Source organism: Camelus bactrianus, chromosome 36, assembly GCF_048773025.1.
Source record: "Camelus bactrianus isolate YW-2024 breed Bactrian camel chromosome 36, ASM4877302v1, whole genome shotgun sequence".
NCBI classification, from domain to species: Eukaryota; Metazoa; Chordata; class Mammalia; order Artiodactyla; family Camelidae; genus Camelus; species Camelus bactrianus.
In genome coordinates, this window is record NC_133574.1 from 13,678,733 (window position 1) to 13,702,939 (window position 24,207).

Below are 24,207 nucleotides of genomic sequence, written 5' to 3' on the forward strand. Positions count from 1 at the left end.
ACTGTGATGTACTCAGTTAATTTAATAGCATAATTAATACATAATTATTACACACACGGGTGTGTGAAGTAGATAATTATTTAATCTTAAATATTTAGATTTCTTTTATCTTCCCTGATAGTATACCATTACTCTAACCTGGCTTTGTGATAGATTATTTGTTCACATTAAAGTTCTGGTATTAAAGAGGCTGAAGTCTTTGTTTCTCAATTGAGGTTAATTATTGTCTTAAATTTTTTTTAATTTATTTTTTGCCAGTGGACTAGTGGAAGTTAACCAACTAGACTAACTAGCAATTTTGCTTATATTGATGTTAATTAGCAAAGTGCTGATATTTCGGATTTTTAGCTTGTTGTATATAAACTTCATTGAAGATTTGAGATTGTTCTTAGGCAAAAATATTGGGTGCACATTAATTACACTGGAGAGGCAAAAACTTTATACAGTCATCTGTCATTATATGCTGAGGATTGGTTCTGAGACCCCCTCAGATACCAAATCCATGGATGCTCAAGTCCTTATGTAAAATGGCATAGTATTTGCATATAACCTATGCACATCCTCCTTTATACTTTCAATCATCTCTAGGTTACTTGTAATACCTAATACAATGTAATTATTTGTAAATACAATGTAAATGATATGTAAATAGTTGTCAGTGAATAGCAAATTCAAGTTTTGCTTTTGAGAACTTTCTGGGAAAATTTATATATATATATATATATAATTTTTGATCTATTATTTATACCTGTGAATGCAGAACCAGTGGATACAGGGGGCTGACTGTACCAGCTTTTTGTTGATTCTTAATGTAGATGGAATATTTTCAACATTGTAAGAATCAACTCTGAATTGATCAGTTTTAAATATTAGAAATTAATTTAAAAGCTTGAATTACCTTCTCAAAATCTGTGAGATATTGTATAGAAACTTGGCCCTTCTTTTTCAGTTTGCAAGAAATTTAACTTTAGATTTAGGTGAAGGATAGAGTTCTCTTAGCTGGCTAATGATATAAGGAGACAGACTTGTGAAGTGTACAGGAATTCCTACAAGTTCAAAGGACTTTAATGACACAATCTCCTCCAAATAAGAACTTAATCCAGAATGTAATTGTTTGAGGAACTAAGTAATTTTACTAGGGCAGCTTGTAATAAAATGTATTATACTTCAGAATATGAAAGTAATTTCCCTCCATAAGAGTTTCTTTTCTTTAGTTTGCTTCAAGGTATTTGATGTTGACGGTGATGGAGTTCTCTCTAGGGTTGAACTGAGAGACACGTGGTTGCACATTTAGAGGTCTGGAAGGACAACTGCACCGATGATACCCTGGTAAAGTCTGATTGTATACATCTTCTTGAATGTAAACTTCCAACAGGAATATAGAGTGAAGAATTTTTTAAAACAGGTTGAGAAAAAGATTTCTTACTACTTCTAGGTTCTATATTATGCTACTCAAAATATTCATAGCCAAAGATGCAAAATTGGGAAGAGAATTTGCCTTAGAAAATTTAATAAGCTGAATGTATTATATTAAAAAAATGAAACCACTGGAAAATTGTCATAAATTTTTAAGGCAAACAAGCAATCTATTTCTGTAATTAAAAAAAGAAAAAAAAAGTTGACCGAAAATACTTTATACTTCAGCTACTGGCTAATAAAAATGATACCCTCTCTATCCTAACTACTGATTTGGGTTTCTGTTTTTAAAGGAATTACATGTGGATGTATCCAACATTGTAGAAGATACATAGAATGCACATGACACCACAAAGGTGAGTCTAGCAGAGACTAATTTATTCTTTTCTAAAATACATTATATTCTGAATTGTTACACATACCTTACATATACATACTTGAATCTCTTCTACATCATCCCTGCTAAATGCTTATTTGGACCTGTGGTTACAATTCCTCCAAGTTGTCCCTAAGGAAAGCCCATTCCACCTTTAAACAACCCCATTAAGTGTTATTTACATAAAAACATTATATTTTATAAGCTAGGCATTTTATAAAAATTAAGTAGAGACAGCCCTTGCCATCTGTAGTTTATAATCTTTACTTCTCCCATTTTAATACATTATGGTAAGACAAAGCTTATATTGAGCAAAAGAAGCCACAGAATAAAAGAACACATTGTACAATTCAATTTATATGAAGTTCTAGAACAGAGACAACTCATGTTAATAAGTGTTACAATAGTGATTTTGGAGATGGGTGATTTAACTGGGAAGGACCATAGGATATCTGGGATGATGGAAATTATTTTTTATCTCAATCTGGGTGGTGTATATAGTTTTAAAATTTTTTTTTCAATAATATTGGTGACGGTCTGTTCTAAGTTTTTTAATAGCAGCCAGAATAAGTGTATAATAGCAGAAACAAGCATGTACTTTACAAAGAACAAAGCCTTGAATTTTTTTTAGTTTCACAACATTTATTAAAGATATTATAATAGGTTTGCCTTAATGTCTATGTATCCCTGTGAAACTGAAGATAATCCATATATGTGAGACACATATGAGTTAATTTGACCCTTTCTATTCAAATGTTGACATGTACCAAGTAGCAGATGGTAGGATGTAGACCATAGTGGTCTTATACAGGCTTAGAAAAATAAGTAACTTTTTTTTTCAATCATAAATCCAGAAGAAATCATCATAGTCTTATTAACTGACACTCAACAGAAATAAATAATAGAAATGAATTTTTCAGGGCTTGATCTTTGTTTGGCAATTCAGATAAATGTCTTCATTTACTTTTCTGCCCAAAACTAAGGTAGCCATTTCTATTTGGTATATATGAAAACAGAAACATAGGAAAGTTTCTGTTAGGAAATACCTTATGTAGAGATACAATTTCCATTGCCTTTTTTCTGGGTGTTTGATAAGTATGGAGGTTATCATCGCTGTCTATTTTTATGTAAGACCGTGTTTCTTCTTATGGCTGTACTTTTGAACATTAAAAAAAAAGATCATTTAGCTGCTCCATCTCCGTGTAATCATAATAATGAAATGGTAAAAATTTAGAATAGAATTTGGACCTTTCAACCAAACCTATTACCCATATTCACTGGTGACTAGACTGTGACAATATTACCCATTATTTTGTACCATTACATTGGTATTAATATGCTTTTATGGAAGTTGCATCATGAAAGCCAATAATTACCATCATAGTGCTTTAAAATCTTTTCTTATAATAAATGGCATTATATATTGAATGAATACATGAATATCATTAATAATAAATATTAAATATCATTAAATAATAAATCATTAGATAATAAAAATATAATTAAGTAATAAAAGCTAAGAACATTATTATTCATCTAGGATTGTTAAGGTGATTGTTCAAAACATGAAGTAAGAAGCATTTGGTTATATTTTTGCCTGCCAAAAATATTGTCTACTGTATATAAATGTAATTTTTGGTACACTTTGAGACCAAAAAAAAAAATACTGCTTTATTCAACTTGTGAAAGTAATGTTAAATTTTATTTTGAGGAAATATTAATATAGATACTCATTTATTATATATATTTAGTTTTTTAAAATCTCTTAAGAAGTCTAATAATATTGCCAGATGTTTTAAAGAAGATCTTAGAAAATTGTTAGGGTCAAAGGGCATAATCCAGAGAGTTTGGAAAGATGCTTTCAAAGTTAGTAAATAGTCCTTTTTCTCTAACCAGAACCTTTTGTGGGTTCTGTTAGTAAACTTCACCTTGAACCAGAAGATACTGTGAGTTATTTCCCAGGTCTTACTGGAGGAAGAAGATTTTTGGTGATAAATTGCCCACGTTGTGACTACTTCAGAGTTTGGTTACTTTTGAACTTATTCTTGCTGGCCTACTTTCAGATGAACACATAGCATCTACGTTAAATCAGTAGTTTTCTTTCAGACAAATGACCATTGCAAGTTTAATAAAACAGATTTTATTCAAATAATATAAGATGAAGATTTAAGATATTCTTAAATATTGTTTCTCTTTCAGAATGGCCATCTTAACTCTAGAGGAATATCAGATCTGGAGTGTGAAAAATGTTCTTGCCAATGAGTTTTTGAATCTACTTTTCCAGGTATGTTTAAGGTAAATGACAGAGACCGAGGGCAGTGGTACCAGTAGTTCTACATCTTTTCCATTATGTAGTAGTTAGACAACTAGACTACAAAACCATATATTGTCAAAAGAACTGCTTTAACCTGTACACCACCTGCAGATGGTAAGTTAGAGTGTGCGTGCTTCTCAGAGTCACAATGTGCATGATAGGAAAGTAGAGTATAGCTGATAATGTTTATCTTAATAACTCATGATAGAGCAGATTGTAGACACATAGAAAAGAATTTAAAATGTAAAAGCCATTATAATTTGCTATTTTTCTTTACTTTTTTTTTTTTTTTTAAGACCCTTCCTAACAAGTAAGGCAGTGTGGACAGAGACATAGATCATAAGTCGGCAGCTGTAAATTTTTCACAAAGTATACAATCTTTCCAGTTAGGAGGTTATTTTAGATGCAAATCTGTTTCTTAATTTTCTTTTATTCTTTCTTTCTTTCTTTTTTTTTCTTTTTTTTTAATTTAATTCTTTAGAAGGTCCAAAAAAGATTGAAGGAGAAAGGAGGAAAAAAAGCTGTCAGGGGTGAACATGAAATCATAAAACTTGCCAGATTTTAACTATTTTCCAGTTAAAGTAGTTCTCTTTCCTCCAATTTAAAGAAACAAATTATAGTTTCCCATTTTTCATAGTTCTTCATAAATATATGTTGATTTAATAGTATTTTACAGGGTGTGAGTAGGGACAGACTGGAAGTTCAAGATTTGTAAATACTGACAGGTATCTATAGAATAGATAAACAAGTTTATACTGTATAGCACAGGGAAATATATTCAAAATTTTGTAGTAGCTCATGGGGAAAAATATGAAAACAAATATACATATATTCGTAAAGTACTGAAAAATTGTGCTGTACACCAGAAATTGACACAACATTGTAAACGGACTATAACTCAGTAAAAAAATAAAAATAAGATAAAACTGTTAGAACACTATAAAAAAAGTAGTATTTTAGATTTTTCTTATTTTATTCTCCTTTTCTTATAAAAGCACCCCTATGAAGATCAATAAGGCTTGATATCTTTATATCTATCATGATTCTCCATTGTAAATACAGAGTAACCTGCCTGTGACACATCTATGTTAGAATAAATGAAAATTGAACTCTTCCTGACAGCTAATAATTAATGTATATTTAAAGCATATGAAATCTGATAAGTCTATGATACCCATTTAAATCAATCAGTTGCTCCACTGTCAGTTATCAGCCAGGATCTAAGTTGATGTCTTTATAAAATATAAATACATATAAAAATAATATAAACCTACTATAAACAGAAATGACTTGCTTAGTAACATGAAAATTGAGCAGCTATTTTTATCTCATTTAAAATGATGTCCTCAATTACTTTAAGTTATCATTAATTATATAAACATTTTGACCACTTAAGTTTGTGTCTGAGTCACCTTGCAGCTCTTACATAGCAAAGCATTTTGAACTTTTATATTGCCTTTCCTATTTTCTCATGTTTATCAGGGACTTGCATAGGCACTATTTTTTCTAGGACTCTATAAACAGATGTATGCCTGAGATTTTCTTTTGTGTCTGTGTTTCTAGCATTATATTACTGACAGATTTTTTTGTTGGTTATCAATCTAATTTTTTTTCTTGGTATATATAGTCCTTTCAGCCCTTTCAAATATATATATATGTAGTCAGTTTACAATGTGTCAATTTCTGGTGTACAGCACAATGCTTCAGCCATACATGAACATACATATATTAATTTTCATACTCTTTTTCACCATAAGTTACTACAAAACAGTATTGGATATAGTTCCTTGTGCTATACAGTATGAACTTGTTTATAAATTGGGAGTTTGAGATTTGCAGGTACTAAATATTAACATTACATTTTATGATGCTTACTTTATCCCATATTCAGACATGCTTTTAAAACTTAATTTTCACTTAATATATAAGTAATCAGACTTACTCTAAATTGTTTTATTTTCTGTCTGTTTCTAAAACAGAATTAGCTAGTAAATTCAGTGATAAAAGCTTGAATTATACTTTTATTTTATTTGCCAAGATCCCACACCTGGCTGACCATTTTGGGTATTTAAGTATAAAGTAAGTAAATGTCAGTAGAATTAGGAAACCATTCCTGTGGTATTATTTTCAGTCCTTTCAAATAAACTCAGTGCCCAATACTTTGCAGAGGAAGCATTCTAAACATGATCAGGATCTTCTATCTTGTACGTTTGTCAGAAAGCGTCAAATGTTAAACAGTTTGATAAACAGAATAGTGCACCACACTGACCCCTACCTATATCCATGCTCTAATCCTGAAATCTGTGAATATGTTATTTTACATGGCAAAGGGGATTTTGCAGATGTATCAGGTTAAGGACTCTGAGACAGGGAGATTAGCCTGGATTATCTACATGGGCCTAGTCTAACAACAGGAGTCCTTAAAAATTGAAAATCTTTCCCAGCTGTGGTCAGAAAGATATGACTTTGGAAGAAGGATTAGAAAGCTGTAAAGCTGTTAGCTTTGAAGATAGAGGAAGGGCCATGGGTAAAGAAATGTGGGTGAACTCTAGAAGCTGGAAAAGACAAGGAAATATATTCTTCCTTTGACCTACAGAAGGGCATACAGCCCTGCTGACATCTTGATTTTTAGCCAAATGATACCTGTTCCTGACTTGACCTACAGAACCATAAAATAGTAAGTTTGTGTTGCTTTAAGCTGCAAAATTTGTGATAATTTGTTACAGCAGTGATAAAAATAAATATAGGGGAGGTAATCCAACTTTATGGATTGGAGGGCTCAGCATTTTAAAGATGTCAGTTCCCCTTCAACTGATTCAAAGATTTATATGTGCACATCAAAATCCCCAACAGTTAATTGTTGTTACTGTTTTTTTGTAGAACTTGACAAGCTGATTCTAAATACATAGAGAAGCGTGAAGGGCCAACAATAGCCAAGATGATATTAAAGAACAATGTTAAAGGACTTATAAAACAATATTAAGTCTATGTGATAACTACCTAAAGTTAGACATATAGACCAATGGAACAGCATTGAATTAAACCCTGTACCATACATGAACAGTAACTTTAGATAGATTATAAATCTAATATATTTGAAACATAAAGCAAAGCATCTGGGGGAGGGTAAAGCTTAGGTGGAATGTGTGCTTAGCATGCATAAGGTCTTGGGTTCAACTCCCAGTACCTCCATTAAAATAAATAACCTAATCCCCCACCAAAATAAAGCATCTAGAAAATAGTGTAGGAGATATTTTAATGACTTTGAAGTGGCAAAGAGTTCTTAAACCAGACAAAGCATGAAACATAAGAGTTTTAAGTTGGACTTCAGTAAAATTAAGAATTATTTTTATCAAGAGATACCATTAAGAAAGTGAAAAGCTAAGCCAAATGGTGGGAAAATATATTTGCTATACCTATATCCAACAAAAGACTTGTATCTAGGGCATATAAAGAACAAAAACCAGTGGAGAAAAAGGCAGAACCTCAATATTAAAATATGCAAAATAACTGAACAGGTGCTTCACACACACACACAAAAATCCACATAAGATATGAAAAGGGGCTGACCTCTTTAGTAATAATGGAAATACGTACTAAAACCACACTTGGAACACCATTAGACATCCAATAGAATAGTTAGTTGTTAAGTGATATGAAGCATTGGTGAGGGCAACAAGCAATGGGGACTCTTACACATGGCCAGTGGGAATATAAATTCTTACAAATACTTTGGAAATAGGCTTTTTGAATGAAAGTTATATATGTGTGTGTGTGTGTGTGTGTATATGTACACACACACACATACACATACACACACACCCACACCCTATTACCAAGGGTAAGCCATATGTGTACCCTTCAGAAACTTCTACATCTGAGCACCAAAGGACATCCAGAAAATTCTCATGATCACTATTTGTTATACCCCCAAATAGAAAATGACCCAAACACTTGTCAACAATAAATACATAACCATAAGTGGTGGCACATGCATACAAGTTGTATACTTTAAAGCAATAAAAAATATACTAGTTTACAGAAAACACTAGTGGATGAATCTTACATAATGTTGAGTGGAAAGTACGGGACCAAAAATTTCAAAAGCAAAAAAACCAATCCATGGTGGCTGAATTTAGGATGGTGAGTCCATCAAAGGGGTGCCGTAGTAACTGGGAAGAAACCCAAAGTGGAACAGCAATGTCCTGTTTCTTGACTGGATGAAGGTTACATAGATGTGTTTACTTTGTGAAAAATCACTGAGCTGTATACTTAAGATGTGTTCACATTTAAGCATGTATATTATATTTGCATTTTTTAAAAAAAAGTTTGCTTGCAAAAAAAGATATCCAAAGCGCAAGTATTTATCAGTAGGAGAATGGATAAAACAAATGATAGTATATTCAAACAATGGAATACTACTCAACAATAAAAAAGAACCAACTACTGATACAAGGATGAACCTCAAAAGACTAATTTATACATTTCATTGTCAGGTAAATTTTAACTCAGAAGGTAAACAAAACTGTAAACAGGCATGTGCCCTGGGGGGAGGGGTGCTGTAGCCTTTGTCTCCTCAGACCTGTGCCATTACTGGCACATCTCGCAAGAAGAGAGGCAGGGCTCAGCCACAGCTACCATCTCCTCCTGTGCATAGTGCCTGGGTGGGGGCGGGGCTGAGGCCTGAATCTGCACGTGGGGGCTCCACAACCTCCTAGGCAGGACTGAGACTTGTTTATAGCCCGAGGCAGAGAGGATCTTTCTACCCTGATACCTCAGAGAACTTGTGCTGCCAAGAGAAACAAGGAGCTCAGATTTGGCACAGAGCATAGGTGGGGCTGTTCCGCAGTCTTCCCCGAGCCCACCTACAGACCGCCTATCCGAGGCAGAGCAGGCAGCTGCACAGAGCAGCAGAGTGACCAGCACGAGGAGAGAGCAGGTGGGCAGCCACCCACCTTCTTAGCAGGAACACAGCACCTGACCACGGTGCTGGGACGGGGTGTGATCTGCCCACCTGCCTCCCCCTGATCACAGTATCTGACTGTGGCATCAGGAGGGGGAGTGACCTGCCCGCCCACCGGGTAAGAGCTCAGCTCCTGACCTAGTGTTAGGAGGGGACACAATCTGCTAGCTAACAGCCACTGAGAGCAGCACAGATGAGGGCGCCAACAGAAGGCCTATGAAACAGCAAGCTGAGTTCGCGAAGCAGGGTGAAGATACAAAGACCTCTTGATCAAATCATTAAGGGCACACCATCTCCAGGTTAAGTAGGTAACTGATACTCCTTAAGCCACGGTGCCAGAGAGATAGGAGCAATGTGAAGAAGCAGAGAAACCACTCCCAATTAAAAGATCAAGAGAAATCCCCTGAAAGCATGATCAAGGAAAAAGACATTGATGGCCTACTAGATCAAGGTTTCAAAAAAAGAGTGATCAAAGTACTGAAGGAACTAAAAAAATAGTGTTTAGGGATATAAAATATGTCAAAAATGAAATAGAAACTATAAAGAAGAACCAAGTAGAATTAGTAAACTCATTGTCTGAGATGAGAGCTGACCTAAAGGCTGTGCAAAGCAGACTAGAAAATACAGAAGAACAAATATGTGATCTAGAAGACAGGACAACAGGAAGCACCCAATCAGAACAGCTGAGAGAAAAACAAATAAAAAACAATGAAAACAATATACGGGACCTATGGGGTAATATAAAGTGTGCCAATCTATGCATAATAGGAGTTCCAGAAGGGGAAAAAGAACAAAGGGGATTGAAAAGGTATGGGAAGGACACATGACTGAAAACTTCCCAGACCTAAAGAAGGAATCATATCCAAGCACAGGAGGCTCAGAGGGTCCCAAACGGGAAGAACCCAAACATACCCACACCAAGGCATATCCTAATCAAGATAGCCAGAGTCAAGGATAAAGAAATGATCCTAAAGGAAGTGAGAGAAAAACAAAGAGTGAGTTACAAGGGATCCCCCATAAGGTTTTCAGCTGATTTCTCTACACTATTTACAACAGCTAAGACATGGAAACAGCCTAAAATGTCCATCAACAGATGACTGGATAAAGATGAGGGGTATTTATATGATGGGATAGTATTAGCCACAAAAACTGACAACATAACGCCATTTGCAGAGACATGGATGCTCCTGAAGAATATTATTCTAGGTGGAGCAGAACATAAGAAAGAGGAATACCATATGAGATCACTCATGTGTGGAATCTTAAATATATGCAAGATCTTGTGGTAACTCACAGCAAAAAAAAAAGTGACAATGAATGTATGTACGTTCATGTATAACTGAAAAATTGTGCTCTACACTGGAATTTGTCATAACATTGTAAAATGACTATTACTCAATAAAAAATGTTTAAAAATAAGTAAAATAAAATATAACCTTTAAAATACTGTATAATGAGAGGTGTGATGTTCTAGTATCTGTTCTAAGAAGTACGTTAGACACACATAAGAATAACCAATGGTCAGAAAGATCACATGTTACCAGCTACCACCCCATGCAAATTAATGGCATTTAGGAGATATTCATATATGTGTGTACATATGTAAAATATGTGTTAGTATATATGTAAATCAAATAAAATATTATAATCTAATGTAAAATCATATCAGCAAAAGCACTGTGCTGACATAAGTATCTTGGTGTAAATAGATTACAATTTTTTATTGAGTTGTCATAATGGGAATATTGTGAACCAAGTGGAAGTTGTAAAAAAAAGTCATCCAAAAAAAAAAAAAAATCCTGACTACATGAAAAGATGCACAGTTACTATAAAGGCTCTCCCCTTATTTACTATCAGTGTGAGAAAGTCTCTTGGAATAAGTTAGGAGAATTAAAAACTCTTAACAAGACACAAAAATGCACTCTCTGTTAAAGAAAATAAACCAAAAGAAAAAAACAAATGAATGGACAATTAAGATCCTACAGATAAAAATACCAATTTTTATGGGAAATATAGCCTTAAAATAAAAAATGAGATTATATTCTAATTTCACCTTTTGAATAAAGATATACAAAATTTAGCTGAATACCTTCGTATTTTGCACTTACGTAGAAAAAATGTATTTGCAATGAAAAAACAGCCATTATCCTGCCTTTTGAGTATTCTAAAGTTTTAGGTTTGAATATATTTCATCTTAAATGGTCTTAAGCACTATGCAGTGGTTGGTGTTTTAAAAATACCACTGTGTGTGGAACTTCTAAAAGTGATTCAAAAAATTTATATTTTTGTAATAATTTAGTAATGGCCTGGATATTATTTTTAACAAGACTACTCACCATGGAATGGTGCAAGATTTTTTCGATGAGTTTATATTCACACATGTTGAAGATGGTCACTATATTATGAGAAAATGTCAACCATGGCAGTATTTTGACTTGAAAACGAGATAAGCTGAGAAGCATATTTTAAGTATAAAATAAATGATTGCATGCCTTTAAAGACAAGAAAGTAAAAGCACGATAAACTCTGACTTTGACACACTTAAAATATAAAAATTAACATAATGTGATTTACACACTTCTCTTTAACTCTTTCAGTACTTTCTCAGCCCCTTTCCGATTACACCTGCGTCCCCGCTCCTGACCCGCGGTGTACACACCCCCGATCACACAGGGGAGCGGGGACCCGGGCAGTGAGGACCGGGGGCGCGGACACTCACCCGCTCCCGGCGGGCGAAGAGAATAGTCGAAGCGGGCCCGGCAGCGCACCCGTCCCCTCCTGCCCAGCCGGCCGGGGCCCCAGCTCGGTCAGGTCCACACACACCCCGGCAGGAAGCGGGCGCAGGCAGTGGGAAACCGGCGTAACTTCAGACAGCGGGCGGGGAGCGTCCTCCTCCCGCGGACACGCAGGCAGCGCTGTCCTGGAGCCTCCATGGCGCCGCCCGCTCAGTCCTGAGGAAAACAAGTTCCGCCCCCAGGGAAGATGCTGGCTGCTGACGCGGACTGCGCATGCGCACCGCCACCTAAGACACGCTGGCTTCGCGCTCCCCCTTCAGGTCCTCGAGGGCGGTGCAGTATACTCAGAACTCACTGTAGAACACAGGACCCCTCCCAGCCAGGATGCTAAATCACTGGAAATCTCAGTGCCCTGGCCTCTTTGTTGATGGCACTGGCGATGCGCTCATCCAGCCATGCCTGCTCTCTTGACTGGCACATGCCTCAGTCTTTGGAATCCCGCCTGAATCAGATTCTGTTCTGGAGGAAGGACAGGTGCAGAAGAATCTCAAAATTCTAGACTTAGAAGATGATCAGGAACCCAAACTCAACTCTGTCAATTCCCTGGGGTCCCCTGAGGAGTGTGGTTTTCTCAGAACCATCTGCCCTGTGTCAGGAGCAGACCAAGCCTCAGGTAGCTTAGAGAGGCTATCATGCAGCACATGCTTTGGACGGTTCTCAGTTCTGACCTGCATGATCTTGAGACCCTTTTGTAACTCCTAACACTGTTTTCTCATACCTACAGTGACGGTTATTGACGACTGAGTTAATCCTCTTACAATGCTGAGGTGCTATTGTTCCTTGGAAAACAATATTTTGAAGGGATCAACTGTTTATCACTTCCCCCTAATTAAGTATGTTTTTAAAATTAGAAATGTTTCAGGGGGCACTCAGGTCCTCCTCTTGCACCAGTTCCTGGTGTTGGCAGTTTCTGCTCTGAGCTCCAGATCCTGATCCAGCCGGTGGTCTATGGTGATGCCAGTGTGTGCATGCTCTTCCTTGTGCACCAGTGTGGAAAGGAGACAGCCCTTCCCCTACATGAGGCTGCAACATTCTGACACTCAAAGCAGGCACAATGAAGAATCAGCTAGAGCCCCCGGTACCAGCTGTCCCAAGTAGAAACATCACCTACACCACAGTGTTCCTGTGCTCCTATCAGGCCTTCACTACTCCCAGCAGGCCATGCATGAGCAGTGTGACAGGTGACTGCCTGTCCCAGCACAGCATGGTGGTGATGATCCCACCTTATCTGTTTGTCTTTGGAGTGTCCCCACACCTCTCTGAGCTTCACTTTGCTCTTCTCACAGGCAGGCTTGTACAGGCATGAACCTCACAGTGTTATGATAGGTAGTCATGGTAGCTGCTCACCCAGTGGCAAGCTCTGCCGAGAAGGCTCCTGGGAGTGCTGTGTGTCTTCACACTTATCCTTCACTCTCCCCAATGAAAACACTCTTGGCCTTATCCTTCCCTGGCCTGTGGCCTTTCTGTGTTTGCAAAAGAACATGGAAACAATCTGTTTGCAAAGAGGTTTTGAGGTTCTGTCCATCTGGTCCAGGAAATGCTGACTCTGCTAGATGTGCTGTTGGGTGGGCTCTCATGGGAGAGGCTTGGGCAGGACTTCCCTTGGCAATAAGCTGCCCCACCCAGGCCTTTCCATGATCCAGACTCCTGGGACCAGGGTGCAAATCCCCAGCTCCCCACTTGTCAACAATGTGACCTGGGCAACTTTCTCAAACCCAAGCTTTGTCCACCCAAAGTCATCAGAGATGGGGGATAACAGGATGTCCTGCACAGAATGTCTGTGCAGATTAAGTAAGGTAGAACAGACAGAACAGTGGTGGGGCCTGGCCCATTGGTTGGCAGAAGGGAGCTCACCATGTGCAGCAATTTCCGCCGGTCACCCAGCAATCTGCCCAGAGGCTTAGCCACTCCATCACTATCATGTGTCTGAAGTCCACTTAACCACATGGGAGAGAAACAAACACATATTCTGAGTGTAGCTGCCACAGGGAAAAGTGTACCTGAGCGGGGAGTAATACCAGAGGGTGATCAGGATGGTGGAAGATGCCCCCTGAGGTTGAGCAGAGTGGAGCTGCCCTCCAGAGCCTGGGGTTAGTGAGGATGTGCTTGTAGAAATGCCTCTCTCCTTTAACCATCAATGCTAGGTCCTGCCGGTACTGAGTCCCACAATCGGTGTGCTGCTAGTGCCCTCAGCACAGAGAAAAACCCAGGGGTTCCCACAAGGCTTCTGCCATGTCCTCTGCTTCCTGAACTCCCATTCTGGTGACCCCACCTGGGATGCAGAGATGAGGTGAGGCAGGGGCTTGCGCTGTCAACACCACTGCTCTACCCTGGGAATCTGACACACAGTAGGTGCTCGGTAAGTCATTGTTGAATGAACAGCAATACTGGGCAAAGTTTCTGTGGGTGTCTGTGCCCCCAGATCAGGGACCCCTCAGGGCCCACCTCACAAGTGACATGAAAATAATAATGCCATCAGGAGCAATAACAGTTCCTCAGAATAAGTGGGCTTTTCCAAGCACTCTCCACCTGTTGCAAAGGCCTCCCAGCAGGGAAGTGGACTGTCAGGGGCAACACTGCACTCTCCACTGTAACAAGGAGAAAGCCAAGGGCCACAGAGAGGAGTGCCTTTCCAGTGTCACTGCTCACTTTCCCACCTTTTGGGAGACTGGGAGGCTTTTCTACTACATTCTGGCTCTGAAGCCCCAATACTCTTTGGACATGCCTCCCTCCCTGGAGCAGGGAACCACTAAGTGACCTGTCACTTGTCACCAAGCAGACAGGCTCATTTCAGCTCATTGTGCCAAATGCAGGTTGTACTAGTAGCAGGATCCTCTGGGAGACATCACACTCTCCCAACCTGAAAACAGGTGAACAGCTCACAGGTTTCCTGGAGAGGATGGTCACATGGCCTTGATCTGGCCTATCAGCATTTTCCATCCTCCCTGGCCACTGTGATTGGCTCAGGGCTGGGCACCAGCCCAATCAGGCTCCACGGAGGTCAGGCCTAGTTACTGGAATCCTGGGAGCAGAGAATTTCTATTTCAGTTGGGAGTTGAGGGGTGATGATATCAGCCTGTGGCAGTTGGTGACTATCTTGCTCTCATAAAGGCAGAGCCATGTGAAGATGACACCAGTGGCAGAGCCCAGAGGTGGGGAAGGATGACTTCTGCTGATGTCACTGAGCACCAGGTACAGCCCTGCCTGAAGCTATCTCCCTGTGGATGTCTCAGTTAGGTAAGTCATTCTCTCCTGCCCTGTTTGCTTCTTTAAGCCACTTTGGTTTTCTGTCACTGGTTTTAAGAAAAAGTTTGACTATTCCTTCAAGCTGGCTAAATGGAGACCCTGGAACTGCAACAGTGTGGTGACAGGCAACAATGTGGCTAATAGACTCCAGAGGCCTCTGTTCAAACAGGGGATTGTAAATGACAAGGGAGAGTACACATGGCCTCAGTGAACAGATTTGCTAGTGGTAGCTCGCAGTTCCTGGATATTAGTGTGCATGCACTCAGCCAAGTCTCAGCTCTGCTCTCACACCTGCTAACTCATACATCTCCTCTCCCACCTGCCCGGCCTAGGGGTGCTGGACACCCCCGGGCACCTGAAACAGCCCAGGGCTTTGTGTTGTAATTTACACAGGCTGCCCCCACTTCTGAGGGTGAGGGTGACTGGGTTCCAGTTTACAGAGAAAACAGACTAGACGGTCTCACTGGTGAGCTGTGGGGGTGGGACCCCAATCTACCATCTGACCTATGACTTCAGAGTGGACAGCCTCCCCACCCTCAGCCAGGATGCTTGCTAAGCCTAGGGGCTCAGGAGTCCTGCTCCCTCCAGCACCCCTCCTGGAGGTGAGAGTGGGGGGTGGCTCTTCCCTATACAACATTCACCACTGCAGGGGCACACGTGTGACCTCACAGTCTGTCATCCCTTCCTTATGACCTGGACCTCCTTGGCAGGGCATGAGAGGTGACTTTATGTGTGAGAACTGCAGTTCATGCGTGCATACGTGGGCAGGTGCACCATGACTGAGAGGACAGCACCCCAATTTAAGCCCCCTCCATGCTCAGATGATTACATCCTGGAATTGAGGGGTTCCCAGGGGTCAGGTGGCCAATTCTGGCCTTAGGGGCAAATTCTTATCACCCAGGGGGCTAATTTTTAAATTAAATTACACATTTATAATTCAATAGTCAAGCCCCTTTCTCAGCAGCCTTGTAGCCTCTCAGCTTTTACCCCTCGCTGTGACCATGTTCTTAGCTTCAAATTGAGTGCCATTATGGACATGAACATGTCCCTGTCATGTGTCACCTTCAGAGTAAGGGGCCACCCAAAACTCCCCTCCCTTCCCCTTGTCGATACCTCCACACAGGGAGTAGGGCCCTTTCGATGCAGTTGTGCAAATGTGTGAGCTAAGGGTTTAGAATGACCAGGCTAGGAGGGGTCTGCCCCACATAGCAGGGCAGGTGGGCTGGCAGGGGGTGATTGTTCACTTGTAAAACTCAGCTGGTGTCAGGCAGCGACAACAGACTGGCAGCCAAGGGCTCAGCTGGTGCAGAGTAAGCGGATTAAATGTGTTCACCCAGACGCCTCGGGGATGGCAGCCCCAGAGTAAGACTACAAGTGGGGAAGGTGGAGGGTCCCCAGTGCCTGGACATCCACCTTCTAAAAATCAGGACTGAGATGTGGCTTTGAAATCAGAACACTGGAGTTCAAAGCTTCCCCCAACAATTGGTCAATAATTCAAAGCAAATGAGCCTCAGTTTTCTCATGTGTAAAATCGGAACATTGAAGCCTCTCCCTCTGAGGGTGTGGAGGGAAGTAAATGCGGTGACAGCAGAGCACAGGAGCTGTCTGGGCTGAGCCTGCACACAGGCAGGCCGTTGTTGCTGCCATGACCACCGTCTTCCAGGGCAGGGTCTGCACACTCTCCCTGTGAAGGTCCAGACAGTAAACATTCTAGGCTTTGAGGGACCTACAGTCCCTGTCACAACTACCACCCTCTGCTGTTGGAGGGCAAAGGCAGCTCCTGCAGTAGGTAATCCAGGCTCGCACCCCCGCTTCCTGGGATAAATATTCCTGAGATACAATTGTCACATAACTTTGTTGGCTTTAGGTGTGCAGCATAATGACTTGTTACATGTGCATATTGTGAAATGATCACTGCATTAAGTTTACTTGACGTCTGTCATCACCCATAGTCACACACTATTTTCCTTGTGATCAGAAATTTTAAGAGGTTCTCTCTTAACAACTATCAAATGCACAGCGCAGTGTTGTTAACTACAGTCACCTTGCAGTACATTATGTCCCCAGGACTTGTTTATCTTCTAACTGGAAATTTGTACATTTTGATTATCTTCCCGAATTTCAATCACCCCCTGATTCACCTCTGGCAACCACCAACCTGATCTCTGTTTCTATGGGTTTCGGTTTATTTTGTAGATTCCACATATAAATGAGATCATAGGTATTTGTCTTTCTCTGTCTTATTTATTTCACTTAGCATAATACCCTGAAGGTCCATCCAAGTTGTCACAAATGGCAGGATTTCATTTTTTTAATGTCTGAATAAGATTCCATTATATATACATATATATGCATCACGTTTTCTGTATCCATTCATCTGTTGATGGACACAGGTTGTTTACATATCTTGGTTATTGTAAATAATGATACAGTGAACGTGAGGGTGCAGTTGTCTCATTGACATAGTGATTTCATTTCCTTTGGATATATTCCCAGCAGTGGACTTGCTGGATCATACGGAAGTTCTAATTTTAAATTTTGGGGGAGTCTTTTTACTCTTTTCCAGAGTGATGGCACCAATTTACATTCCCACCAACATTGCAGAAGCTTCCCTTTTCTTCACACCACCACCATCACTTGTTATCTCTTGTATTTTGATGACACCCACCCTGACAGGTGTGAGGGGATATCTCATTGTGGTTTTGATTTGCATTTCCCTGATGGTGAGTGATGTTGAGCACCTTTTCATGTACCTGTTAGACATATGTGTGCCTTCTTTGGAAAAATGTCTATTCAGTTCCTCTGCCCACTTTTTAAATCAGATTGCTTGTTATTTTGCTGTTGAATTGTAAGAGTTATTTATATGTTTTGGGTGTTAACCCCTTATCAGATACATAGTATGAAAGTACTTTCTCCCCTTCTGTCTGTTACCCTAACCTCTGCTTTCTGGATGACAGGGGTCCAGGCACTTGGGAATCTCTGCTTCTCACATGTTTCCAATGGTGGGTGGGTGATGGCTGTGTTCTGATAAAACTGTGCACAACCGTGGGTCACTACCCCTTCTTTTAGAAGGTGGGCTCTGAAGAGTGCAGTGTGGGCAGGGATGTTTCCCTGAAGTCATCATTTGTATGGTCATGGGCCCTGGAACTCACATCTTCTAGCCCGGATATGATGGGGGAATTTGCAAAGGGAGGACCTTGCAGCTAAGAGACTGACCAGGTGTTTTTGTGTCTTGTTGGAAGCACCTGGAAAAAAAGTTGTGTGGAACAGGGACTCCTCCAGGTCACAAGGCTCAGTTCAGGCTTCTGGGATGCAGAGGCCTGCTCTGAGCCACTCACTGAGGAGGGAAGGGCCTCAGGCAGGAGGGAGGGGTTGCTAGATTTCACTTGCCCTGTTTGTCAAGTATCAGCTCTGGTGATGTGTGGCACATGGGCTTAGCTTTGGGCATGTAAGAGGAGAGGTTCCTGGGGAAGGGCTGGCTTTTTCCTCTGATTGAGGTCCTACTGTGTGCCAAGCACAGCAGTCCTCTGAGTCAGAGCTGGAAAGCCAGGCACAGAGAGGTCAGGGAGTTTCCAGGTCACACAACATTAGGGGCATCATTAGGGTCTGATGCAGACCTGACACCCAGCCTACATTCTCTCTCCTTTCCCAGGACCATCATGATCCCACATGTCAGCATCACCCAGAGAGGCCCAGGTATGGGCACTGGGACCTTTCCTGCCTAACATGCCAGGAGCCTTAAGAGGGTGGACAAGACACTTCCTGAGTCCATGATGCCCAGAGGCTGCTCTCAGCGAGAGGCCCAGCACACACTCTTGGTTGAATCCTAGCTCTGTCCTGAGTCACTCTGTCCTCCCTGCCTCAGTCCTTCTGCCCACATGGGGCTGGAAACAGCAGCCACTTCACAAAGGTCTAAGGAAACTCCAATATCCTGGAAGCAGCGCCCTCACACAGGGAGCATGGTGGGGTCAGCCTCCATTGTCTCCTTAACTTTTCCTCACCTCTTTGCTGGATGAGGAGTCCTAGCGGGGCCCTGGCTTGTCCCAATTCTCACCCCAGATCAGGGTCCAGCAGGGGGTGGTGTCCAGGCTGGACTCTGTCCTCTGCCCCTTCTGGGCACCCTCATTCCCTACACCTTGGCTGCCTGGACACTGTCTTCCAGGGGCCACTCTGTGCCTCCCACACCTACCTAGCATCCACCCACCCTGGGTTACTCCATCGCCCTCTGGCCCGTGGACACACACCTACTCCGTGTTGAGTGGAAATGAGGTGACAGCCATGCTGGGCCTCCTGGACAGTCTGGGGGAGCCCGATATCCCCATCCTGCCCACCGCCCCAAGAGCCTAAGTTGGGGAGAGGGTGTGCCTCCATTCATACTCTGATTTGCTCAGATTCTTAGCACCTAGTTTGCTGGGTGGATATGGGGGCAGAGGGATGATGTAAAAGCAGGAGACCTGGACAGCAGAGCATGAGAAGGGGGCTAGCCCAGGCTGGTCTCATAACCCCCTTAGCCTTGGCTTTCTCATCTTTAAAGTGGGACAGACTATTGTGAGGTGAGCAGGATCCTGACCCATAGCCAGGCACTGTCCTACACGCATAAGAGATCACTGACTCCTCATGAAAATCTGTGGGGCAGGGACAGGCATAATCAACCATTTCTGCAGAAGAAGTAACTGAGGCACAGAGAGAACAGGGGAGGTGACCACCCCAGTTTACAGAGCCCAGGCCATCTGGTTCCAGTGTCCAGGCTCATGGTCAGTGCCCACTCTGGGTTTCCTTCCTCCCTTCACCCTCCACTAGGACCCATGGCTGCAGCCTCATCTCAGAGTGATTGTTCATGGGGAGCAGGATGGGGGCACTGAGGGCCCGTTTCTCTGAGCACTGCTTTCCCAGAAGGCTCAAGGGGTTGACTGTATTCACTATTGGACACCCAGGCCTGGGCCCAGGCCAGCCACACTGCAAGGCCTGAATCAATGATTGTTGAGTGAATACCTGGACCTCTGCATATACCTGCATGTTGCTCCCATTTCCTCATCTCCACAGCTGGCTACCCAGCCAACACCTTATGTCATCAGGCCTCTGCCAGGACAGTCAAGGGGACCAGAGCTGCTCATCTGGGGACAGGGAGCCTCAGGGGCCCTGTGTCTGTCCCAAGCATCTCCTGGGCCAATTCACAGGGAAGCCTAGCCAGCTTCCAGGAACAGCAATCAGGTCCCAATCCCAGGGGTGTATAGTAGGTATTGAGGGGTGTTTCCTGAGACTGACTTTGTGTATGAAGGGGTCCTGGGGGTCAGGCTGCTTTCAACCTCCATTCCAGGCCCATACCCCTGCTGGCAGCATGGAGCTAGTCATAAAGGACACAGGCTGTGGGGTCAAGAATATAGCAGGGCTCTGCTCCCTCTCTGTGGCTCAGTGTCCTCATTTGTAACAGAGAACTAGTAACAGGGCAATGGGAGGGCTCACTGAGACCCTCCTCTGTGGCTTTGGTTGGACACTGCCCTCTCTCTGCTCAGTGCCCTTCTCTGTAATAGAGAACTAGTAACATTTTTCTTAGCCCCTTTTTGCCCCATTTTTCTGAGTCTCTTTCCACATTGAGCCCAGGGCTTTCACAGAGATCACAGACTTGGGAAGTAATCAGAGTGTGGTCTCAGCCCTAGTGGTCCCAACTGAGGCCAGAGGAACTTCAGGAGGGGTGGGAATCCAGAAGTGCTTCATGGAGGAGGTGAGATCTGAGCTGTGTCCCCAAGGATGAGCTGTCATCCAGCTGAGGCCTGGCACTGAGCAGGACCCATGTACATGGTGAATGAGGGTGTGAATGAATGAATGGGCACCCCTCTAACAGAGAGTGAGGGGGGAAGTCCCCCAGGCCAAAGCAGGAAACACAGGGCACCCTGGGGGAACAGAGGGCGGGGCTGCAGTGTGATGCCTGCCTCACCCTTTATGGGTGTCTTGCCCCCACTTTAGCCTGTGTTCTGGTGGATTGGGAGCCCTTGCCTCTCCTCTGCTACAGGATCCTGCTCTTCATTGCCAGCAACACCAACCTGTGTCAACTCAGTGTCCCCAATTGGACCTGGACCTGTCTTGTGGGAGATTGTGAAGAGGGATTTGGTGTGCAGCCCGACTGAAGTGGGAGGGAGAGGATAATAGGGACCTCCAGAGGGGATCATGGGCTGGGGGAAATCAGAGGGGTGGGGAAGGCAGAGACTCAGGGCTGAAGGATCCTGCTAGTGGTGGCTCCTTCTCAAGGGGCTTCACAGGGATGAAGCATTCATGGGGTAAAGGCAGAGCTCAGTTTGGGGCTCGCTGACATGGAACATCTCATCACAGAGACGTCCAGAGGAGCTGGATATAGGGAACAAAGGTGCCACTGATGTCAGTGTCAGAGACTGAGACCCAGATGAGGTGGGGCGGTGGTGCAGGGTAAGGGGCTTGAGGATGTCAAGATGTTAATTCATTGGGGTCCTCAGGGTGGGGACCTTCATGTTCATTTCACATGGTGCCTGACAGAGCTAGACTTAGGGAGCTCACTGAGTAGACACGTGCTGACAACCTAGAGTCTCCTGTTTCCACATAAAGTCACTGGTGTGAAACCAGCTGGCACTCTTTAGAGTCATACACCCTCACACCTGGGCTCTCTGTGTACCTAGAGCCCAGTGACACCTTACCTCCCACTCCCCACTGCAGGACCCTTTGCACACCTGCATTTCCACAAGCTATAAAACATCTTCTCTTGCTGTGTGTTTACCCTATGAAAACTCATTGCCCTAGGAAGAGAGGCCTCACATCCTGCCCTTATTAAAGTGGTAAAGACTGTTGTTCAGAGAAGCCCCTGACAGATCTCACAACCAACCAGGTACCTGTGCAAGAATTGATCATGCAGCCCCCTCCTCCTTGTGTGCACAGCACCCCCCCAATAACCGACCCCACAAACTCAACCTTGGCCCTCGTGTAGGCACCTCTTGCCTGTGTGGCCTGATGTTGCCTATAGCAGTGTCCCTATTAAACTTTCCTAAACCCTTCTCAGACGCTGGTAATTCTTTACCAACCCAAGTAACTAGCCCGCCATTGTGCCCACAACACCTGAAACAGAATTGGCTAAATTATGCAGATTGATGATGCAGGTTAATTTGCTATAAAGGTGAAATCAATTGTTTACAAATAAAAGCAACATACATACTCACGGCAGGACTAAGAACTCACACGGATAACTAAGACCCTCCACGCGCATCCCACTGTGGCCTCAGGGCCTTTGCGCTGGCTGCTCTTTCAGCCAGGATCTCTCTCTGCCTGCTTCTTAAACACCTCCAGGAATCTGCTCAATTTTCCTCCCTGACCTTATTTTTCTCCATGGAACATATCACCTCCGGACACTGTGCATATTTTACTTAATTTTCTCTGTGTCCCCCACCAGGCTGTCTGCTGCATGAGAATGGAGACCTGCCTGCTTCACTACCTGCTGTGCCCGGTATCTGGAACCCGCCCAACACACAGTAGGACGTCAGCGAATGTGTGAAGGGTGTGTGATCACTGTAGGCCAAAGACAAAAGTCTTCCCAGCAGTGATGGTAAGAGTCATTCATTCTCTACTTACTGAGCCCTACTGTGCACTGGATACTGACCTGGGTGGGAGGCATGCAGTGGATGAGACACAGTGAGCACACACAGCATGTTAGGAGGGACACGTGCTCTGGAGAGCACACAGGGCTGGGGGAAGTCAGGAGTGCAGGAGTGGAGGAGAAGAGGGCGAGGTGGAGACAGTGGTGGCAGAAGAGAGAGAGAGGTGGGGCCCAGGTCTTGCAGGGCTTGATGGCTCCTGTGAGGGCTTTTCCTCAGGGCAGCGGAACCATGGCTGGGCGTGGAGCAGGGGCCCGGGTCCTGAATGCTATGCAGGAAATGGAGAAGGTGTCTGCTGGGGAGATGTGCGTGGAGGAGGCTGTCCCTGTAGACTGTGCAGGCAGGGAAGGCTCCTCTGAGGGGCTGACATCTGAGCTGAGCCCTTGTATGGACCGTGTTTCCACCTTCTGTAGACTGGATGTTTTCGTCTGCCCTGCAGGCCTATGCAGGACACACCCTGTTCTCAGTCACCTGGACTTGGCCTCCTGCCTCCCTTGTGGGCCCTCCCACCCCAGAAGGAGTCCTTCTAGATCTAACGCACTACCTCCTCCACTGGACTTGGACTCACACTGAGCCACTGTCCACCTGCCCAACTCACCCAGAGTCAAGTCCAGACACTTGGGGGAGCCCCTCCACCCCAGAGCCCATGAACTTACTCAAATGGCCAGTCCTCAGCCTGCTCACATGCCTCACCCTCCCCTCCTGCAGAAACCCTGTGACAGATCCTGTCCACAGCACCCTGCTCCTCCGATCCTGACCCCAGGCTTTCCCATGGGGTGTGACCCCGCATGGGGTGCAGTCCCCTCCTCCACTCTGGTGAGTAGAAACTACCTTTTCTAGGTAGAGGTGGCTCTGCTTCTTCATCTTGCTTATATCTCTCTGGCACTATGGCTTATGGAGTATCAGTTATCTACTGTCGTCCTTTAGGGGTTTATTTATTTATATAAAGTGGATGCAGAAATAAAACTAAGCACAAAGAAATTAGTTTTAAAGCAGTATAATCAATAGCAGAAGAACATATTGAAACAAGATAACAATTGAGTTGGGATGAATTTTTAAAACATTAAAGGAAGAAAAATATTTGAGAACAGAGTATCATCATAACAGAAGAACAAAACAAAGATAAAAATGAAATTGGACAAATTGAAAGATAATAATATTAGTATTTTAAAAGAAAATTTTAAAAGGGATTAAAAATAGAAATATAAAAATTATTTAAGAAGTAACATTTAAAAAGTAAAAGAAAATGGAACAGAAAAAGAAGAGAGGATGTTCCCGTGGAGATTGTGTGCCCTTAATAATTTTATCAAGATGTCTTTCTTAAAAAAGTGTGGTTGCCAAGTCTTACTTCTGTGCCTTTTGTCTGTTATCCCTTTGGTTACGGATGTGGCCGTTAACCTGTTTACCAGAGCCTACCCTGGCTATTGAATGGGGACTCCTATTTGTTTTGTGGTTGTCACTGCTCCTGCCCCTGCCTTGTTTCA

General features: G+C 42.8%; 2 long non-coding RNA genes across 2 annotated transcripts in view; one reads left to right on the plus strand and one right to left on the minus strand.

Annotated features, from left to right (window-relative positions):
* Positions 1-12,810, minus strand: part of LOC141576186 (uncharacterized) — a 54,587-nt gene extending 41,777 nt beyond the window's left edge. Inside the window, exon 1 of the long non-coding RNA XR_012504440.1 lies at positions 11,789-12,810. This is a non-coding gene — a long non-coding RNA (uncharacterized LOC141576186). The remainder of the gene's footprint in view (positions 1-11,788) is intronic.
* A 2,039-nt stretch (positions 12,811-14,849) lies between these two features.
* On the plus strand, positions 14,850-23,541 carry LOC141576160 (uncharacterized). Its single transcript, XR_012504387.1, has 3 exons — positions 14,850-15,101; positions 22,522-22,674; positions 23,432-23,541. It is a non-coding gene; the product is annotated as an uncharacterized LOC141576160 (long non-coding RNA).
* Positions 23,542-24,207: the final 666 nt, after the last annotated feature.